The following is a 17,819-nucleotide window of genomic DNA, read 5'->3' on the forward strand; positions in this document are numbered from 1 at the left end:
AGGTTTATCCAGATGTAACAGATAAACCTGGGCCAGAGGGAAAAAGGCATAAACTGGCAGGGAAAGCCAAATTTGAGGGGTACTCAGAAACCATCTACTACTTTTCATTGGCTTAATAAGAAAGCACTCTAGATACCTCCATCCACAGACATAACTGTGACTGCAGAACCAACAGAAGATAAAGATGGTTTCCAAAAGTGAACAAAGAATGATGTTTGGCCTGCAGTGGGGGCACCTATTTGGCCAATCCTCTTTGGGGTCTTCATTTGAAATTTTTAAAAAGTAAAAATTGTATCTATTTAAGTTATACAACATGATGTTTTGATGTACATGTACATAGTATAAGGATTACTATAGTCAAGCTAATTAACATATTATCTCCTGACATAGTTACCATTTGTGTTTATTTGTGATGAGAGCACCTAAAATCTATTAATACATTCTTTTTATTCAAGAGAAGAAAACCTTTTACTGATTCTGAGTAACCAAGAATGTTGCTTACAGAAGCTATGACTGTGCTGCAGTACTTACTGTTGTTTCCATGAGTATTTAAACTTCTTCCCTCCTTGCGTGTGTTCAGAGCAGTGGAGCCTGCCTGCTGCCCAGCCTTTTAATGGTGATCTGGCCATCACAGTTCTTCCCCAACCCACCTCATACACACATTTCCACCTTATTAGTCTGATGCTATGATAAACACTTCAGCTTATCTATGCACAGTATTCCAGACAGTCACCATAACCAGTTCTTGGAAAACTGAAAATTATCAATTTGTTAACAAATGTTGATTGAATAGGCATCATTAGATAACAGAATTTTTTTAAACTGCAAATTTTAATTAAGGCATCTGGATATGATAGATATGAATTCCAAAGTATGATAGTAAAAAATATGGAAATTTAAAAATAGGTAATGTTAAAATTGGTTATACTGCTCTAAATTCCACAAGGAAGATACAGAAAGTTTGAGGATGGGATAGGGCTTAATAATTTCCTCATCTCAGACCTAGAGAAAGGTCTTCGGTAGGACAATTCAGAGACCTTGATTTTCTTCCCATCATACTGGGGACCACAGTAGACCAATGTCAAAATGCATCAAGCCCTGGGAAATTTAGGGAAAAAGGGAGAGGAGCTCAATGAGTGTTTATATTTTGACTGAGCTGCATTCCCAAAGTTGGTCAAGGCAAAGGAAACTGAATGTGCCTCATACACCAGGTGTGGACCACATGGTAGGAAGAGCCAGCCTAGAGTCATTCTAATCCCAATCCAAGAGGATAGGATGGGAGGGTAATGTGTCTCCAACACAAAAAAGTCTATATAGAGTGGAAACTGAAAAACCAGGAGCTGAAAGGAGAGGGGTGGTTTGAAGATTAGAAACCATCACTGAACCGAGGGAACTGCAGTTGGAAAGCCCAGTAGGGAAAGTCTCTTTAAAAATCCATGAAAAATCACAGTAGAGTAGAAGTCACCCTCCAATACATTCTTGTGGCAGCGCCAATTAAGTAAGAACTCTCTGCCTCCCTTCCTGCTCCTCCCTTTCCATTCCCTAAGGAGCCCTGAAGGGATCGATCATAATGGTTACAGTACGGGCCATGGAGGTGAGTGCAAAGTTAGGTAGCCTCCTGCACTCATGGCCCAGTTAGGGCCTGACTCAGGGTAAGAGTGGGGAAGGAGTAACCTCTGAATAAAGAAGTGCTTATATTATATTGGACTGGGCAACGTAAATTTATTAAATGAATAAGTGTTCTACAGCTTAAAGAAAAGTGATCGGTGTGATCCAGGCATATAGGGAAAAACCTCCCCAGTGTATACATTTTTAAAGGACAGTGAAAGAAATCAAAGTCTATTTTGATTTCATCTTATAAATCATGCCTGTTTAATGTATGAGTTCACATATATTTCTATTATGCATCATATACATTCCGATAGAGAATTTAATTTAATCCTGGCAGGAACTCTGTGAGGTAAATGTGCCTCTCATTTTATAGCTGAGAAAACTGAGTCTAAGGGAGAGTCTGTAAGGCTATTAATAGCCCACTTTAACTGAATGACCACATGCTGTACACTCTTCTAAGTATTTTATATAATTAACTCATTTAGTTCTCAAATCAACACTGTGAGATAGTCATTATGATATACTTCATTTTAAAGGTGAGAAAAACAGAGGTCCAGAATTATAAAAATCCACAGCCAGCAACTGATAGGCTGATAATCAAACACAACCAGCCTGGCTCCAGAGCCCACAGTCCTAAACATTGGGCATGTGACCTAGAGAAGACGCAGCAAAGTCTAATCTGAACCAGCGATTCTGAATGGGCTTTCCCCTTTATCAATTAGTAAGGACTCAACTGTATCATAAAGAGTAATGCAAAAGACAAAAAGGAAAGAAGGGACCACGCCAGGTCTGTCACCACTCTGCTGTGTGGTGTGCAGTAAATAATTTCCCTTCTCTGGCTTTGAGTTTCCACAACTATTAAATTAGGGGAGTGGACTGGGGAGTCTCCAAGTGTTCCTTCCAGTTGTGGATTTGATTTTCATCTCTGAAAGAATATGTGTGTGGTGGACAGGTATATGCATATTAAACTATGTAAACAATTTAGCTCAACGTCTGACTGATGTGGCTGATGAGACGCTTCTGAAATTTACATTTACCTAAGAGATCTTCTTTTGGGCTTCCCTGGTGGCGCAGTGGTTGAGAATCTGCCTGCCAATGCAGGGGACACGGGTTCGAGCCCTGGTCTGGGAAGATCCCACATGCCGGGGAGCAACTGGGCCCGTGAGCCACAACTACTGAGCCTGCGCGTCTGGAGCCTGTGCTCCGCAACAAGAGAGGCCGCGATAGTGAGAGGCCCGCGTACCACGATGAAGAGTGGCCCCCTCTTGCCGCAACTGGAGAAAGCCCTTGCACAGAAACGAAGACCCAACACAGCCATAAATAAATTAATTAATTAAAAAAAACAAAGATCTTCTTTTGAAAAATGTTAACATAACATGCAATCAAAAAAATATTTTTTATAACATGTCAACTAGATGAAAATGTAAAACAACTTCAAAGATTGAAGAAGCCTAAATGTAATTTTTTAAGAGTGTGATGGGGTTATACTTAGATTCATTATTATTATTTTTTAGAACTGCACAGCTGTTCTGGCAGTTTGTTTTGTGAATTCTACTTTGCAAATGTAAAGAGGGTATTTTTTTTTTTCTGAACAAATTTTAGTTAATGGAGCAGATAACCCATTTACTTCCTTGTCGTAGCTTAGCATTAAGTAAGAAATGCAACAAGTCAGAGTTTAAAATTTGAAACATGGTGTTTAGCTTTTTTACTTGCTAGTTATAAGATTAGAAAATAACTCAATATTTTAATTTCTCTCCATATATTTTTAATTTTTAAAAAAATTTATTTGTTTTTTTTATTTTTTTTTGGCTGTGTGGGGTCTTCCTTTCTGTGCGAGGGCTTTCTCTAGTTGCGGCAAGTGGGGGCCAGTCTTCATCGCGGTGCGCGGGCCTCTCACTGTCGCGGCCTCTCTTGTTGCGGAGCACAGGCTCCAGATGCGCAGGCTCAGTAATTGTGGCTCACGGGTCTAGTGGCTCCGCTGTATGTGGGATCCTCCCAGACCAGGGCTCGAACCCGTGTCCCCTGCATTGGCAGGCAGACTCTCAACCAATGCGCCACCAGGGAAGCCCTCTCCATATATTTTAATGATAGTATCCGTGATTAGAGAATATTACTGTTCAGAATTTCATTTCCTGTCATGTAAGTCTTTCCTTATTTTAAGGTCAATAGTTATGATGCTACTATGTCTCCAAAACAAATCTTAAGTAGCTGAGCAGAAATTTATAATATCCAGCATGCTTTAGGAATTTCCTATATGCCACATACTGCTCTGAATGCTTTTTGTTTATTGATTTATTTAATCCTCACAACAATCCTATAATTAGGAACTATTATCAACCTATCTGACATATGAGGAAACTGAAGCAGAAGGAGTAACTTGCTCAAGGTTAATCAGTTAGTGAGCAGATGAGCTAGAATATGACCCAGACCATTGATAGGTGCAGAATAAAACCAACAACAAAAGGGTACAGATAATAATATATGCTGAAATATTCTAATTTTTAGTCAAAATGTTTTATGCTTAGAAGTAATACATCAGATGAATTTCACCTAAGGCTTGTCTTTTTTTTTTTGAATTTTATTTTATTTTATTTTTTTATACAGCAGGTTCTTATTAGTTATCTATTTTATACATATTAGTGTGTATACGTCAATCCCAATCTCCCAATTCATCCTACCACCACTGCCCCCCTCAAGGCTCGTCCTAAAAGTATAAAAATACATTCCTTTTGTGAAGTTTTATTTATTTCTTGGATTCTGTTTCATTCCAAAAGGATTTGGAAAGATCCTGCTTTCAAGAGGTTTTTTTTTTTTTTTCAACTTTTTATTTACCACACTGATTTATGAGGTCTCAGTTGCATGTTTTCCTTGTATTTTCTAGTTTCTCTCATTCAGTATGTGTGGGCGTATTAGTTTCCTAGGGCTACCATAACAAACTACTACAAACTGGGTGACTTAAAACAATAGAAATTCATTCCTTCATAGTACTGGAGGCTAGAAATCTGAAATCAATATATCAGAAGGGCCATGTTCCTTCCAAAGGTTTTAGGGAAGAATTCTTTCTTGCCTGTTGCTAATCGGGGGGATTCCCAACAATCCTCGGCGTTCCTGAGCTCATAGCTTCACACTCCATTCTCTGCCTGTCTTCTTGTGGCCTAATTCCCTATGTATCTCTGCATCCTTTCTTTTTCTTCGAAGGACACCAGATAGTGGACTTAGGGCCCACTCTAAATCAAGTATGATAGCATCTTGAGATTCTTAACTAGTCAGCTCTGCCAAGAGTCTGTTTCCAAATAAGGTCACATTCTGAGGTTCAAGGTCCATGTGAATTTTGGGGACACTATTCAACCCACTACACGTGGTGTGGAGATACTGTGGCCTGGCAATAAATTGTCATTTTGTAACATCTGAGATTCCCTCAATCAAACATGGCATCCGTGTAACGACTTCACAGAGATCCCCATGCCTTCCATACGTAGCACTGTGACCTCAGCTTGGGCAATTAGCAACACATGGGGAAAACAGGTTTCAGAGATCTCATAAGACTGGAGTAGAGGGATTAGGGGTAGTCCTCTGGGTGAAATACAGTCAGGGCTCACCTAAAGCATAACGAATATGTGGCTTCAGCCCTTCCAAATCTACTCCCTGCAGTTCTTATGCAATGCTGGGGTGGAAAGGCTTCGAAGTTTCCAGTCCCCACACTTTCTGTAATGGCCTCCTGAGACACTGCAGAGGCTCGTATGGGAATGACTGTCTACTTGGAGACTTTATACAGAGCTGTTCCCATAAATCTCCAATAATAGGACACATTAGAAGCAAAAACAACCTAAACTCATCTCAATGGCATGACAGACAGAGCAAACTTCTACTTATTCATTTACTGTCTCTGCTTTAAGAACATTAAAAAGTGATATATGATACTTTTCATAAAGACTTAATGAGGGGCTTCCCTGGTGGTGCAGTGGTTGAGAATCTGCCTGCTAATGCAGGGGACACGGGTTCGAGCCCTGGTCTGGGAAGATCCCACATGCCACGGAGCAACTAGGCCCGTGAGCCACAACTACTGAGCCTGCGCGTCTGGAGCCTGTGCTCCGCAACAAAAGAGGCCACGATAGTGAGAGGCCCGCGCACCGCGATGAAGAGTGGCCCCTGCTTGCCTCAACTAGAGGGAGCAAAAAATAAAATAATATAAATAAATAAATAAATAATAATTTTAAAAAAAGACTTAATGAGTAAAATGTGTATTTTAAATTATTACGGAATTATATTTTCAACACTTATTCTTGGACCTATCACTGCTAAGTGTTTATAAATAATTATCCAATTAATTCACTAGAGTGTAAGCTCCATTTATTCTCAGATTTATTCCTAATATCTAGATAAATATCTGGGACATAGTAGGTGTTCAGCACATATTTTTTGAAAAAAATGAATGAATGAATAAACTCTATCTAGAGGAGAAAGAGAAAAGTGCAAAAGTACTAGACTTTTAAGTATGAAATATATCCCCATTCACTGTTATAAAGAGTAAAAAATAATTTGTACTAATAGAGTTATTTTTTTGTTGTGGATTCTTTTCTGTTGTGTGCCATCCCTCAATACTCCCCCTTTGGGATGCTGTTTGAAAAATTCCTTTAAAAAGAGCTACATTTGCTATGCCCCCAAATTAAACAATAAATATGTATGATATTTGTCTTTATCTGTATGACTTACTTCACTTAGTATGATAATTTCTAGGTCCATCCATTTTGCTGCAAATAGCATTATAATATCACTTATATGTGTAATCTAAAAAAATGATACAAATGAACTTATTTACAAAACAGAAATAGACTCAAAGCCATAGAAAACAAACTTATGGTTACCAAAGGGGGAAAGCGGGTGGGGGAGAGAGAAATTGGGAATTTGGGGTTAACAGATACACATTACTATATGTAGAAAAGATAAACAACAAGGACCTCTGTATAGCACAGGGAACTATATTCAGTATCTTGTAATAACCTATAATGGAAAAGAATCTGAAAAAGAATATATATATATATATATATATATATATGTAACTGAATCACTTTGCTGTACACCTGAAACATTGTAAATCAATTATATTTCAATTTTAAAAAATTGTAAAGAGTTATTTATGAAAACACAGTGAAACAAAGAAATCTGCCTATTTAAGTATGCTTGAAAAATAAATACTGGTCCTAGTAAAAAAAAAAAAGAAAAAGAAAAGAAAAGAATAAACATGTGAATTACTATATCCCTGTTTTAACTGTGGCTTCCAAGTAGCTCTGGGTCAATTTGTTTTGTCAAATATAGAAGCTCCATAGCAATGCATTTTCTCTCCTCTCTTAGCGTAACAATTATATTTCTTTTTTAAAAAAATTTTAGAAGTTGCCCTAGAGTTTGCAATATACAACTATCCAAGTCCACTCTCAAACAATACTATATTGCGTCACAAGTAATGCAAGTACCTTATAATATTACCAATTCTGCCCTTCCATCCCTTTATAATATTGCTGCCATTCATTTCATTTATCCATAAGCTAATATAATCATGAAATACATTGTTGCTATTACTAATTTGAAAAGATAAATTAAAATGAAGAAAAATAAAAGATTTTATTTTATCTTCATTTATTCCTTCTCTAACACTCTTCCTTTATTTATGTAGATTCCAGTTTCTGACCTTTCTTTTCCTTCTCCCTGAAAAATTTATTTTAAGGCAGGTCTACTGGCAATAAATTTCCTCAATTTTTGTTTGAGACAATCTCTATTTCTCCTTCAATTTTGAAAGATAATTTTGCTGGATACAGAATTCCAAGTTGGTAGCTTTTTTTTTCTTTAAACACTTTAAATATCTTACTCCACTCTCTTCTTGCTTATATGTTTTCTGAAGATAACTCTGATGTAATTATTTTACTTGTTACTCTATAGATAAGGTGTTCATCCATCCCCCTCTAGATTCTTTCAAGAAAGTCTCTTTTTCTTTGATTTTCTGCAGTTTGAATATGATATGTCTTAGCGTAGACTTTTTAGCATTTTCCTACTTGGTGTTCTCTGAACTTATGGATCTGTGGTTTGGTGCCTCTCATTAATTTTGGGAAATTCTCATACACTATTGCTTCACATATTTCTTCTGTTTCATTCTTTATATTTTCCACTTCTGGCATTCCCCTTACACATATGTTACACATTTTGTAATTGTCCCACAGTTCTTGGATAGTCTATTCTGGTTTTTTTTTCTCTTTAATTTTCAGTTTGAGGAATTTCTTTTAACATATAGTCAAGTTCCTTGGCCATGTCCAGTTTGTTACTGAGCTCATCAAAGGCAGTCTTCATTTCTGTTAGTGTTTTTGATTTCTAGCGTTTCCTCTTAAGTTTTTATCTTAGATTTTCTGCTTACATTACCCAGCTGTTCTTACATGCTGTCCACTTTTTACAGTAGAGTCCTAATTATATTAATCATATTTATGTTAAAATTCTAGCCTAATAATTCCAAAATCTCTGCCATATCTGAGTCTGTTGATTTGTCTCTTCTAACTGCATTTTTTGACTTTCAGCATACCTTGTAATTTTTGTCAAAAGCCAGACATGATGTAGCAGGTAAAAGCAGCAGGACTTCAGTGTGAGGTTTTATATTTATTTGGCTAGGAGTCAGACTGTTTTTACTGTTTGCTATATCTGTATCAGAGGATAAAACTGCCTCTATTGTTCTTGTTTTTGTCTCTACGGTTGTCTTTGGTTTTCCCCAGAGGCTCCTTCTTAAATAAGAGTATGAGCTTTTAGCTCTTTACAGTTGTAGTACCACAGAAGCCCTGTAGATATAGTAGTGAGTGGTAAGATGGAGTGGGGGGTGGGGTAGAAAAACATTTTATTCCTATGATTACCTCTCAGTCTTTTAGTGGGTCTGTGCCCCTGGGCTGTAACCTTCACAAGTGCTTCTCAGCTTCTTCCCGCTACACCTTTGTGTGACTTGGAAAGGCTAGAGGAAACTGGCGTTGGGCCTTTCCCTCCCTCTTGGTTAAGCTCTGGTAAAATAGTTTTCCTTGATGTCAGTCCTTTGTCAATAAGAACAAATGCTCATTTTAAAATGATTACTTTCCTCTCCCCTGCTGTATGCATGGGGGCTTTTTTCTCCAATCTTCACCCTGAGAACCTGGTGGGGCTCTTGACGCTAAAACTCATGAAATTTGACCCTCCGCCCCTGCACAAAGCTGGGTCCCCAGGAGTTTTTATCTCTCAAGCTAGCCCATGCTCAGTCTCCAGCAATTAGTCAATTACACTTCAAGTATTCTTACAAAGATCTAGCTGTAGCTTCTGCTCCCAGTAAGATCTGACTCTATTTTCCTGTCTTTCCAGTTTTCAGCTGGTGGTTGGTCCTGTGACCTCAATTCTCTGACAGAGCTAAGAAGAGTTGTTGATTTTCAATTTGTTCAACCTTTTTTTCTTATTGAGAGGATGGGAGCAATGACTTCTAAGCTCTCTACATGTAGAACCAGAAATCAGAAGTCAGCAGTTTACTTTTTGTTGGTCATCCCGTACCACTTTTGTATTTTTTTTTTTTCATTGATATGTGCTATTCCTTCTGCCTGGAATGTCCTTCCTCTTTTTCATAGAAGAGTAAGAGCCTCATCATTTCTCATTAATCAGTTCATGTGTTAATTTCTACAGTGACATCTTCATTAGGGAGATTTATTCACAACTAAACTATATGTTCTCATACCACTAGGTACACAGGATGATTATATCACTTATCACATTATATCATGTTTATATTATATTATTTACAACATTATCTATGATATAGTTAGATACTGTGGGCAGTGACTATAAACTATGGTGTACTTCGAATTAAACATGAGTAAATAATTTCCTTGTTTATTAATTCCATGGTTGTTCTCTCTCAGGTCTGACTTTGATTCACCCGATACTTCCTTTCAGCATCAGCTAGGTCAGATTGTCACTGAGATAATATTTTTTGAGCTCTGTGGTTCAGTCTTATTTCTTATGTAAAGGCCACAGAAAGTTAGTAAGAGGGTTCCAGAGAATAATGCAAATTAGTAACATACACTCATGAGATTCTGAAGATTGATTATTGTTGCCCAGTATTCATTAAATTTCCTAATAAGGGTAAAAAGAGTTTGCAGATGATCCCAAACTTTGCTGCCGCATTAACGTAGGTTAACATCAATCATCTTGCCATTTTTAGTGGTTCCTCCCTTAGAAGATTGGAATCATTTTCGATTTTAGCAAATCAATAAGAAACCAGATTGAAAGCTCTGAACCAAAGCTTGCCTAGCTTGGACATGAGACAAAGGTCCCTATCTGGGGACTGGCTTCCTTGCTGGTGGTGATAGGAAGATACTTGTCCATATAGTTACCAAGGTATACATGCAACTAAACCGTTATCTTGGAAAAGCACAATATTTCCCATTTTGCGACCATAGCTTCTAGTCCTAAACTGCCACAAGAATTCTATATATATATATATATATATCAGAATCATATTCTGGCATGTTAAACATGGAAGGATCCTGAGAGATTTTCAGATCCTATCCTCTCATTTTATCAAGTGGGGAGTTTCTTTTTTATAGGGAAATATACCAAAGGCCAAAAGGGGAAACTAGAATTTATGTCCCATAAACGCAGAAATATTTGTACATTTTTCTCACTACAGTATCTCAAGTCTAGAACAGTGACTGATATAAAATGAGTATTCCACAAGTATTAGTTGAATAAGAATAAAAGGACTTCCCAAAGTTCCAGTATAAATTAGAAGCTAAACTGGAATAGAGCAAGGTTCCTGATTGCCAAACAGGTGACCTTTCAATCACATGATGATTTTTCCCAGCAAATTCTCTCTCCTTATTATTATTCTACATATCTTAGAAGATGGAGATACTAGAGAACAAAAGTGCCAAAATAGGAACTAATGCTTCTAAATTTAGGATTAGGCTATACAGAAAAGTGTATCATAAACTATATAATATCCAGTGTGGAAGTTCTAAAATGTTAAATTATTGTCAGAAATAAGTTATTTTGCTGTGCATGAGAATGAAATATATTTACCTTTCATATAATTAGACTAATTATATGAATTAATAACATATTTAAACAAATAAAAATTCAAATTGTAAGGATAAAAGTCCTCCTAATTTCTAACTGACAGAAGGTATTACTCAAAAGTTAATGACTATTGAAGATTTATCTTACGTAGGGTACTAAATGAGATAGGATTGTGGAGGGAAAGTGCAGAGATATATAGAGCTTAATTTCTGCCCTTTATGTTGAAAGGTCGAAAAAGCACAATTCTATTTCACTGCCTGCTTCATGGAGACCAAGGCTCCTCCTTCCCTTCCTATCCCCATGTGGTCAACACCACTGAAACAGAGTCTGGGTTTTCCATCTGAGGCACAAAAAGGGGCCAGCCATTCTTTCTTTCCTTCCTGCTCTGCCAGAGAACCTCTGTGTAGCTGAGTGGGTAAAAGCCCTTAGGACCACTTTACTGACATAGCTCTGCTCACAGGTAGGCTCTAGTTCTAAGGTCTGTATTCAGAGACCCAGAAATAACTCCACACTATTGTTTCAGGCCAACACTGAATTCTGCTTTGCAGCTTTTCCAACTACTAGGCACTTGCCACCACTAAAAATAAAACTGATAATTTGGTCCTCATTTGCACTGTGGTCCTTAATTTTCTACTAGTCAGAACCCGGAAAAGAGGCATCAGTAATCGAGACCCAGAACTTCAACATCCTTTCTAAACTGGAAAGTTCTTGATGGCGAGAAGTATGAAGTACTTGCCATTTACCTTTGTTGATATCTTGATGACCACATGGCACCTTGATCATCATGGATGATCAATTAATATTGCTAAATGGACATCTTGTTATTCAAACACTTTGAGATCTTTGCTGAAATATTCTTCAATTACAGTTGCCCCCTATCCTGTCCTTCAAATAATCTTTACATCAGAAATTTCCAAATTAATTGTTTAAAGAATAGTATTAGCGGGCTTCCCTGGTGGCGCAGTGGTTGAGAATCTGCCTGCCGATGCAGGGGACACGGGTTCGAGCCCTGGTCCGGGAAGATCCCACATGCCGCGGAGCAACTAGGCCCGTGAGCCACAACTACTGAGCCTGCGCGTCTGGAGCCCGTGCTCCGCAACAAGAGAGGCCGCGATAGTGAGAGGCCCGCGCACCGCGATGAAGAGTGGCCCCCGCTCGCCACAACTAGAGAAAGCCCTCGCACAGAAACGAAGACCCAACACACCCCAAAATCAATCAATTAATAAATAAATTTATAAAAAAAAAAAAAAAAGAATAGTATTAGCTTTGCTATTTGGCTTCCCAATGATATGAGTCTCTAGCTAGCTGTAGGGGTGGGAAGGAGGTTAAAAAAAAGGGAAGAACAAAATGCACTGACCTATTTGGATTTTTGAGAATCAGGTCACACTGCAGAACTGCCTTTTGTCTACTATACCATGGGGAGAGAGTAATATTTGTCATGACTCTCATGGCAGATCAATACAGTGAGGGAGTAAAAAGAACAAAACTCCAAATCTCAAGTTCCCAATAAGTCAGAAAACATTCAAGACTTTGGACAGACTCTATTGTAATATATTGGTTTTCACAGAGTCATAGAATCATTGGGCTGGAAGTCTTAAATTGAGCACCTGAAGCCACTTAGAAAACTACTGGGGAAGCTAGACCTTTGACTCATTGGTCCTGGGTATGCAGAGAGCTCTTGAGTTCCCATCAGATTGGTGGTGACGCTGGATTATATATGTTACTGGAATTAAGACTCAACAAGCTGGATGGACTGCCTGAGGGCTACCCCAGTTAGGCTCCGCCAATGTGTGAGTAGAGATGTAACCTATATTAAAAGATAGATTATAGTATAAACATATAACCATCTGTTCCAGTATGTGGGATTTATATGACCTGGCAAAGAAGGAGCTGTTTAAGCCTTGAATTATACACTGGTCTCAGGATGTGAAAAACAATATGTCATCTCATTTAGTCCCCATGGCCCTTAGTGGTAGGTAAGCAATTAATTGCTATGAGACTGGAATTATCTCCATTTTACAGATGAGGTTTCTAAGCCTCAAAGAAATAGAGGAATTGGCCATAACTATATAATACATAATGGGACAAGCCAGTAATGAAATTCAAGCTTCCTGCCTCCAAATCTAGTGCTCTTTTCACTATAATCCCAAACAAATCTCTTAATGTCAAGAACTAGTTTCTAGATCAATGAGTTATAAAGTATATCAACTTATTATAGGGAATAAGCAATATGAGTAAATGAAATATCATTAGATGTAATTTGTTCCTTTTTTGTTTAAATGGCTTATGTAAATAAATAAGCATTTCTCTAAGAATCTATCATATGAAGATAGTTTTGTTACTGTTGTTTTCTCATTATAAACTGAAATTCTTTTAAATTCTGAAGCTCTTGCTTCATTTCCTACCCCCTATAATAAAAACTGAAATGTACTAGAACATGATTATACTTTTATTTTTGGTGTTCATGCTGTGAACCAGCTTTTAGGTCAGACCAGCATAATTATTTTTATGGATACCCTTAGTAATTAAAACTTCTTGCATGAAGCAAAGGAAATACCACCTCTCTGCAATTATATCCTGTTGTGAGAGTATTTAAGTCAGATTCTAGACTATTTCAAGGTTATAGTGTTTTTAGTGGAAATAACCAGAGACCATCAAGCCAAGTAATAACTAAGTGTGCTCACTCACTCTGACAACAAATGTCTGAGTATCTAGTACGTGTTAGAGATATAGAAATGAACACAACCTGGTGCCTGTCCCTGAGGAGATCAGCCGAGGAGAGGTGGATATATATTTGATTAAACCAAAATGTATCCTAGTTCCTGATATAAGCACAGAATGTCTGACTTAGAGAGGGGAAGCCATTAATTCTGCTAACGCAAGTGAAGAGTTCAAAAAGGAGGTGATAATTTAACCAAGTCTTGAAGTGAGATGCTTTTGGTACAGTATAAACTTAAAGAAGCTGAGGAGAAAAAGGATTAATCCCAGTGCTCCAAATAGTATGTCGTCAGATGTCTGGCTGTATCTTCCATCACATGTATTCCTGGCACCCATCAGAGAGAAGTGAATTTTGCGATGGAATTATTAGAATTATTTTTTTCCCCCAATATGTTAGCCTCCTTGAGGTCCTTGCCAAATCATAAAACCCTCCAAGTCAAATATGCATCAATGGTAGATTGGAAGGGTTTGGAAGAGTTTCCATTCACAGTTACTAGTGCTGAGCACTGTGGTGTTACTGAATTACAGAGAATTTAAAACACCCAAAAATCTGTTCTTCTTTTTTCAGTTACTCAGAGTGATCTACAGTCTGGCTGAATTGATTGATTTCTGAAATCATGACCAGAGTTTTGGTTGTTTTAGTTGGGTGGGCATACTAATACATACAGAGGTTTCCATCATGGAATTTTTGAACAGTCCTCAAAAAGGCACATATGAGAGGATGGGATGAGCATATGCTTAAAGCCAAATGAAGAAAGAACTCATTTTATTAATTGTAATAATTTGTATTTTAAAAACTTAGGATAATTTTTATTTTTGTTTTGACTGTGCTCCTGAAATTTATTATTTTTGTCAAATTGTCTTCATTTTATTAGCAAGTGATCAAACAATACAATTGTTCTGCAAGAGCAGGAGAGGGTGCTAGCTACTTATAAGGAACTCCAAGGCATATACATTTGCTGCTGAGCCCTAATACACACCTGTAATGTATAGAAGTGTTACTGCTTATTGCAAAGATGTAAACCTTATGATATGTGAGTCAGTTCTGTTGTACAAAACATTATCATCTATACTAAACTTTCAAAATATTGTCTTTAGAATTTATATTCTATCCAATTCTAAGTAGAGGCAATCTACAAATGACACTAAAATAAAAGGCAATAAAAAAGACACTAAAGTAGAAAATTAATGGTCAAATATAAATGGAATTCCCTGAATGACCCAGAAGAAATTAGAGACTTCTGGGCCTAAAAATAAGAAAAATCTATTATTTGGCTATACTAGACTTTTTCCTCCAAATAACTTCCATACTGCCAATCACCCCATATGTTTCTCTTTGCTTAACTTCCAAGGTTAAGATCTAATCATATACCTTGTCACCATAATTTAAACCTTCCCTGATACCCTAATTCCCTTAGTCTTATTTCCTTCACCTTCATCTGCACTGAACAATTCGGTACGAAATATATATTATCTCCTTCTCCAGTTGCGTTCTCTTTTTATATATTGCCTTCCCAAATAAATTGGGGAGGAACCGTGTCTTGTTTTTTTTTTTTTTTTTTTTTGGTACCACCGTGATGCTTAACACGATGCTAAGCATAGAGTTTTGTTCAGAAGTTGTTCAGAAGTTAACAGTCTGTAAAATTTAGCCTATTGTTTTAATGTGCTTAGTTATCTGGTCTGTTGTATCAAAGAAGATTAGAAGCAGCAACTATGAAAAAGGCTCTGAAAGCTAATACAAGTGAGAAGAGATGACATGGGAAAAGCTAGCCGAGGCAGTAAAACCACTAAGCCCAAAGAGACTGGTGTCACTGAGTGGAGGAACAAATAAATGCAAGACCAGAAATGCCACTGAGATTGTCACTGAAAAGAGCAAAGTATTCAGCTAGATTTCAAGTTCAACAGCTATACATTTAATACTTACAATGTGCCAAGAACTATGCTAGAACCTGAGTTTACAAGGGTTGACATGACGTTTGGTTATCTTGCTTTTGAGAAACTCACTGTCTATTAGTGGAAAGAGACACATGATATTGTTTTCAAAACAAAGTGGTGAGTGCTATGATAGATGTCAACATCTTAAAGGAGCACAGATCAAAGATACTTCCTTAACTCAGACTAGGGTTCCCTGGTGGAGTAACTTTCCTTGATGACTCCAGCTACCAAGAAAAAAGTAGTTATTACCCATCACTGTTTAAAAAGGCACTATCATCCCCCAAAATAAGTTAAAGAAAGATCTTTAGGATGAAGATTTTGCCAAAACTGCTTCAGGATTGGGGGGTGTTTATTATAGAAATAACTTTAGGTAGAAGTGACAAGTTTTCAAGCAAAATGCAGGTCTTGAAAAATAAGTTTGTGAATTGCAATACTACTCTGTGTGACCCATCATCATTCACAAAATACAATTACCCAACAGAAGAAAAATATTCACAGCAAGGAACCAGAGCAATTTATAGCAATTAATGCAGATTATGCCTAGTTATCAAGAAATATTATCAAAGCCAAAGCACAATTACATAAACCATCTAGGTGTCATTTAAGAGGAACACAAAACAGAGAAGCTATTCTCCAAGGGATTTGTGAATCTTCCTTTAAGAATTAGACTTATACCAATGATTAAATTTTTAAAAAATCTTTAAGTTATAGTATAATCTTTTGTTATAGATGATATCCAGATTAAATATATGTTCAGAAACCAAATGATATTTATCTTAACTGATGATTCTGCATTTTCAACAAAAAGGCTGAAATCTCATCCACAGCCATTTCTTGAATCATCAAACTATAAAGTTTTCATAATTAGGATTCTGGCTATGATAGACACACTTCAGCAGGTAGATATCAAACCAACACTTTTAGTAATGAGTTGTCAATAATGAAGTAGACAAAATCTTCAGATGATGAGTCTGTCTCAAAACTAGCTCATGCTGGTTACCAAGGCACATGGACCATTTTTTAAAATTCACTTTTCTATTTGGAACTGCACTTTAAAGATTGAATGCAAACTGTATATACTCAAGATATAAGCGCTCTCTTTGCATTTTAAATGTCTTCAAAAATTCCTCATGAGCTTTCCCGTGTACCATGTCTTGTATGCTTAGCTTTATATCACACCAAGAACCACCAATTGTGATGTTAAAGGAGACCTTATGTCAGAGTGCCCTTGCTGTCTCAGCTAAGATTCAAATTATTCACCAATACTCAAGCCTATTAGCACCAATACATTTTTTCAGGAAATAAGGACATTTTTTCAGGAAAAACACTGATAATCATTCAATAAACCGAAGGTTACATTTTATATGATTTGCTTAGCCTCAGCCTACATTGAAAATAGACTTTAAGAGACAGCTGAACGTCATTCATTCATTTAACAATTATTGCTGGTGCACCTATTGTGTGCCAGACTCACTCTAAATGCTGGGACATAGGAACAAATAAGACAGACAAGGTCTTGGTCTCCAAGAGTTTATATTCTACTAGAGGAGTCAGTCAGTACTTAGACAAACATATAAATGATTTCGGACAGTGACAAGTGCTACAAAAGAAAAACAATATAGGCAATGTGACTGGTGATTGGGAGAGACAAGATAGCACTCTCGCCTTTTGTGCCAAAAAGACAGGTAACAAGAATACCAAGAAGGAGCAGTCATTGCAAGATACGGAGGGGGGAAAAAAACAAAAACAAAACAAAACAGAACAAAACAAACAAGAAGAGGATTCAAACAGATAAAAACAAAGAACACTAATGTCAACACATGTCAGGAACAGACTGGGATCTTGCTGGCCATGCAGAGAGCTGGCTCCAGCCTACAGAAGGAGAGACCTGAGTCCAGAGTGGGACTGTGGACTCTACCGCTTATTTTTTGCATTATGTGAGAGAGTTAGCCCCTTTAAGACCCCTGTTTACTCACTATAAAATTGGGGCAATGGCATCTAATTTCTAAGTTTGTAGTTAATATTAATTAGTGTAAATAAAGCACCTGGCACATATTAGACGTTCAACACATGGCAGTTCCCTCTTCACCAGGAAAGTAAGTAGATATACCCAGTAGGGATTAAAAAGATATATCAGATCGAATTACAGTAACTTATTTTATAACACAGCTGACCGTGCCTCATTCAACCTTCCAATAACCCCCACAGAATAGGTTTTTATCATCTTCCCTTTATGAATGAGAAAACTGAAACTCAAAGAGATCAACTGACATTTGCAAGATGACTCTGCATGTTTGGGAGCTTGGACTCGGACCCAGGTCTTCAAATATCTCATTCCAAGACCTTTGGCTGCACTGAACTTCCTACTAATCATATCTATATGTTTGACTAACACATCAAAATGGCTTTAGATAAACGGGTAAGAGTTTTTCATAAAATAGTGAATGAAAGGGAAGTTGCGGTTGTTACATGTGTTTATAGAGGACAAC

The 17,819-nt window shown here is 37.2% G+C and overlaps 1 protein-coding gene across 2 annotated transcripts in view; it reads right to left on the reverse strand.

The window, feature by feature from the left end:
• The window catches only part of FGF12 (fibroblast growth factor 12), a 365,123-nt gene that overhangs the window by 127,118 nt on the left and 220,186 nt on the right, over positions 1-17,819 (reverse strand). The window lies entirely within an intron of this gene.

This window comes from Eschrichtius robustus, chromosome 6 (assembly GCF_028021215.1).
Source record: "Eschrichtius robustus isolate mEscRob2 chromosome 6, mEscRob2.pri, whole genome shotgun sequence".
In the NCBI taxonomy this organism is placed as follows: domain Eukaryota; kingdom Metazoa; phylum Chordata; class Mammalia; order Artiodactyla; family Eschrichtiidae; genus Eschrichtius; species Eschrichtius robustus.